Source organism: Arachis ipaensis, chromosome B9 (assembly GCF_059453495.1).
Source record: "Arachis ipaensis isolate K30076 ecotype BB chromosome B9, ASM5945349v1, whole genome shotgun sequence".
Classification (NCBI taxonomy): Eukaryota; Viridiplantae; Streptophyta; class Magnoliopsida; order Fabales; family Fabaceae; genus Arachis; species Arachis ipaensis.
The window spans coordinates 140,546,959-140,551,883 of record NC_142444.1 but is presented as its reverse complement, the minus strand read 5'-3'; the positions used below and the strand labels follow the sequence as shown (position 1 = coordinate 140,551,883).

The window sequence follows — 4,925 nt, the reverse complement described above, 5'->3', positions numbered from 1 at the left end:
CTCCTAAGTCTCATTACCAAATAACTTGGCATTCAGCTTCATGATTGCTCCTAGATACCGAGCAACTTTCTCTTCAACGATATCTTCATCCTCTTCAGAGGAAGAATACTTATCAGAGCTCATGAATGGCAACAGTAAGTTCAGTAGAATCTCTATGGTCTCTGTATGAGCCTCGGATTCCTTTGGTTCCTCATTAGGGAACTCCTTAGTGGTCAGTGGACATCCATTGAGGTCTTCCTCACTGGAAATCACTGCCTCTTCCTCCTCTATAGGTTCGGCCACTTTGGATATATTGATGCCCTTGCACTCTTTCTTTAGATTCTCTTCTGTATTGCTTGAGAGAGTACTATGAGGGATTTCAGTAACTCTTTTACTCAGCTGACCCACTTGTGCCTCCAAATTTCTGATGGACGACCTTGTTTCAGTCATGAAACTGAGAGTGGTCTTAGATAGATCAGAGACTATGGTTGCTAAGTCAGAGAGGTTCTACTTAGAATTCTCTGTCTGTTGCTAAGAAAATGATGGAAAAGGCTTGCTATTGCTAAACCTATTTATCCCACCATTATTATTATTGAAGCCTTATTGAGGCTTCTGTTGATTCTTCCATGAGAAATTTGGATGATTTCTCCATGAAGGATTATAGGTGTTTTCATAGGATTCTCCCATGTAATTTACCTCTTCCATTGCAAGATTCTCAGTGTCATAAGCTTCTCCTTCAGAGGAGGCTTCTTTAGTACTGCCAGATGCAACTTGTAATCCAGTCAGATTCTGAGAAATCATATTGACTTGCTGAGTCAATATTTTGTTCTGAGCCAATATGGCATTCAGAGTATCAATCTCAAGAACTTCTTTCTTCTGAGTCATCCCATTATTCATAGGATTTCTTTCAGAAGTATACATGAACTGGTTATTTGCAACCATTTCAATGAGTTCCTGGGCTTCTGCAGGTGTTTTCTTCAGATGAAGAGATCCACCAGCAGAGTGGTCGAATGACATCTTGGATAATTCAGACAGACCATCATAGAATATACATAAGATGCTCCATTCTGAAAGCATGTCAGAAGGACACCTTCTGATCAATTGCTTGTATCTTTCCCAAGCTTCATAGAAGGATTCACCTTCCTTCTGTCTGAAGGTTTGGACTTCCACTCTAAGCTTGCTCATCTTTTGAGGTGGAAAGAATTTGGCCAAGAAAGCATTGACCAACTTTTCCCAAGAGTTCAGGCTTTCTCTAGGTTGTGAGTCCAACCATATCCTAGCTCTGTCTCTTACAGCAAAGGGGAAAATCATAAGTCTGTAGACCTCGGGATCAACCCCATTGGTCTTAACAGTGTCACAGATTTGCAAGAATTTAGCTAAAAACTTATGAGGATCTTCCAATGGAAGTCCATGAAACTTGCAATTCTGCTGCATTAGAGAAACTAATTGAGGCTTAAGCTCAAAGTTGTTTGCTCCAATGGCAAAAATTGAGATGCTTCTTCCATAGAAGTTGAAAGTTGGTGCAGTAAAGTCACCAAGCACCTTCCTTCCATCTCCACCATTGTTCTCAGGTTCGGCTGCCATGTCTACTTCTTTTTCGAAATTTTCTGTAAGGTCCTCTCCAGAGTGTTGTGCTTTAGCTTCTCTTAGCTTCCTCTTCAGAGTCCTTTCAGGTTCAGGGTCAGTTTCAACAAGAATGTCCTTATCCTTGTTCCTGCTCATATGAAAAAGAAGAGAACAAAGAGAGTAGTGGAATCCTCTATGTCACAGTATAGAGATTCCTTTATGTGTCAGAGGAAAAGAAGAATAGAAGAATGGGGTAGAGAGAGAATAAGAAGAATTTGAACATAGAGAGAGGGAGAGGGTTCAAATTATTAGATGAGTAGAAGAGAAATGTTAGTAGATAAATAAAATAAATAGAAAGATATGAGAAAATGCATATAAAAAATAAGAAAAGACACAAAACAAGAAAATGTAAAGATCAAACAAAGAAAATCATCAAGAACAACTTGAAGATCATGAAGAACATAATGCATGAATTTTCGAAAATTTTAAGAAAATTAAAAAAATGCAATTGACACCAAACTTAAAATTTGACACAAGACTCAAACAAGAAACACAAAATTTTTTAGTCTTTATGATTTTATTAATTTTTTTTAATTTTTTTTTTGAAAATAAAAATAAAAAGCTTAAACATAAAATAAAATTACCCAATCTAAGCAACAAGATGGACCGTCAGTTGTCCAAACTCGAACAATCCCCGGCAACGGCGCCAAAAACTTGGTGCACGGAATTGTGATCACACTTTTCACAACTCTGGTACAACTAACCAGCAAGTGCACTGGGTCGTCCAAGTAATAAAACCTTACGCGAGTAAGGGTCGATCCCACGGAGATTGCCGGCTTGAAGCAAGCTATGGTCATCCTATAAATCTTAGTCAGGCGGATTCAATTGGTTATGAGTTTTGATAATTAAAAGATAAATAAAACGTAAATTAAAATAAAGATACTTATGTAATTCATTGGTGGAAATTTCAGATAAGTGTTTGGAGATGCTTTGTTGCTTCTGAACCTCTGCTTTCCTATTGTCTTCATCCAATCATGCGTGCTCCCTTCCATGGCAAGCTGTATGTTGGTGGATCACCGTTGTCAATGGCTACCATCCGTCCTCTCAGTGAAAATGGTCCAAGTACGGTTTCTGTACGGCTAATCAACTGTCGGATCTCTCATCTCGGATGAAAAATACCAGGCACAGCTACCGCACGGCTAATCATATGTCGGTTCTCACTTGTGTTGGAATAGGATCTCTCTATCCTTTTGCACACTGTCACTGCGCCCAACATTCATGAGTTTGAAGCTCGTCATAGTCATCTTTTCCCAGATCCTACTCGGAATACCACAGATAAGGTTTAGACTTTCCGGATCTCAAGAATGCTGCCAATTGGTTCTAGCCTCTACCACGAAGGTTCTAATCTCACAGATTCGAATGCTCTGTTGTCAGGAGAGGCAAGTCAAATCCGTGGATCAGAGACCCAAGAGATTATACTTCGGCTGTCGTCCAATGACTACGTTGAACATCATGTAGACTGCTTGTGGTTGTCAGGCACGCGGATCTTGGCTAAGCGAGTAACGAAGATAGTGGGTGATTGTCACGGGTCACCCCTTCACTTTGAATTAATTGAATTAAGTACGAGAGTATATCTTGGAGAAGAAGTAAGCATGAATTGAAAGAGAAACAATAGTACTTGCATTAATTCATGAAGAATAGCAGAGCTCCGCACCTTAATCTATGAGGTGTAGAAACTCCACCGTAGTAAATACATAAGAGAAAAAGGTCTAGGCATGGCCGAATGGCCAGCCTCCCAAATGTAACATAAAAGTGAAAAGAGGTTCACCCCCCCTTTTACAATAGTAAAAAGTGCTATTTATACTAAACTAGTTACTAAGGATTACAGAAAATAAGTAACTAAGTGCAGATAGTGCAGAAATCCACTTTCGAGGCCCACTTGGTGTGTGCTTGGGCTGAGCATTGAGCTTTACATGTTCATAGGCTTTTTCTAGAGTTAAACTCCAGCTTGGATGCCAGTTTGGGCGTTTAACTCCAGTTCTGGTGCCAGTTCCGGCGTTTTACGCCAAAAAAGGGTCTCTGGCCGGCATTTAACGCCAGTTTAGGCCATCAAATCTCGGACAAAGTATAGATTATTATACATTTCTGGAAAGCCCAAGATGTTATCTTTCCAGCCCAATTGAGAACGCACCAATTGGACTTTTGTAGCTCCAGAAAAATGCGTTTGAGTGCAGGAAGGTCAGAATCCAACAGTAGGGGTGTTCGCTGTGCGATTTGGTTCGGTTTTTTAGAGAAAAGTCATCCGATCCAATCGTTTAATTTAACTGCGGTTCGGTTTGGTTCGGTTTTTTTTCGAGATCATCCGAACCAAACCAAACCAATTAAATTTGGTTTGGTTTAGTTCGGTTTGTTCGGTTTTTTCAATCGATTAAAAAAATGTCATACTATTTCACAAAGCCATAACATATAAAAGTAAAACTACATCCACAAGAGTAAAAAAGGTCTTAATACAATGAAATTCAACGATAAAAGAAATTATAATACCACAACTAAAATTATTAAAAGTTTAATAGTCTATACAATAAAAGATAAAAATAAATTTTCAGCAAAAGACAATCATGTTTTGGTGTTCTCTCCTGCAAAACTGCAAAACTGCAAAACATCTTTAAGCAAATCAACCTGAAATAATAATAATAATAATAATAATAATAATAATAATAATATAGCACCAGTGATTAACACAGATTGAGGAGATGCTATCTTTTACAATGGTACCTTTGTTAACAAGACAATTATTTTTAATAGTGATAATGCAGATGAAATAGAATGCAGAATAAATTTAAACTAATAATATCTCCTTTCAAATGCACCTTCAAATTTAGTTAGCACATTCAATTAGAAAAGGATTCAAGTGCTCAACACAAAAAAATATCAAATTCAAGCAAGCTCATATAAAACTTTCTGTCCGTATATCAAGTTGGATGATTTAGAGTCTGGGTCTAAAGGGATATTTCTGATATAGGCTGCATGAGTTTGAGTTAACTTTAGGTAACAAATCTTGCTTTATAATATGCATTTCTTGAATACTTCTGTTTTAATTTTTGTATTTTAATGTTTTAAGTTGAATTTTTCTGCATTATAGTTGAAAGTATAGTGACATACTGCTGATCTTAACATGTCATAATCTACACTCATAATTAGCATGATATATAATAAACAACCAAATAATTAAGGGCATGCACAAATAAAGAATCAAATCTCTCATATACACATGTAAATCTTAACATCTGCATTGACTTTTTAGCCCTGTATAAAACACACACACTTATGTAAAATGTTTTAAGAACCAGCCTGCAACAACATGACATGACCTGATTCAT

General features: G+C 37.4%; 1 non-coding gene across 1 annotated transcript; it reads left to right on the top strand.

Annotated features, from left to right (window-relative positions):
- Positions 1 to 1,050: 1,050 nt before the first annotated feature.
- Positions 1,051 to 1,158, top strand: LOC148546571 (small nucleolar RNA R71). The gene has a single exon (XR_015900625.1). It is a non-coding gene; the product is annotated as a small nucleolar RNA R71 (small nucleolar RNA).
- Positions 1,159 to 4,925: the final 3,767 nt, after the last annotated feature.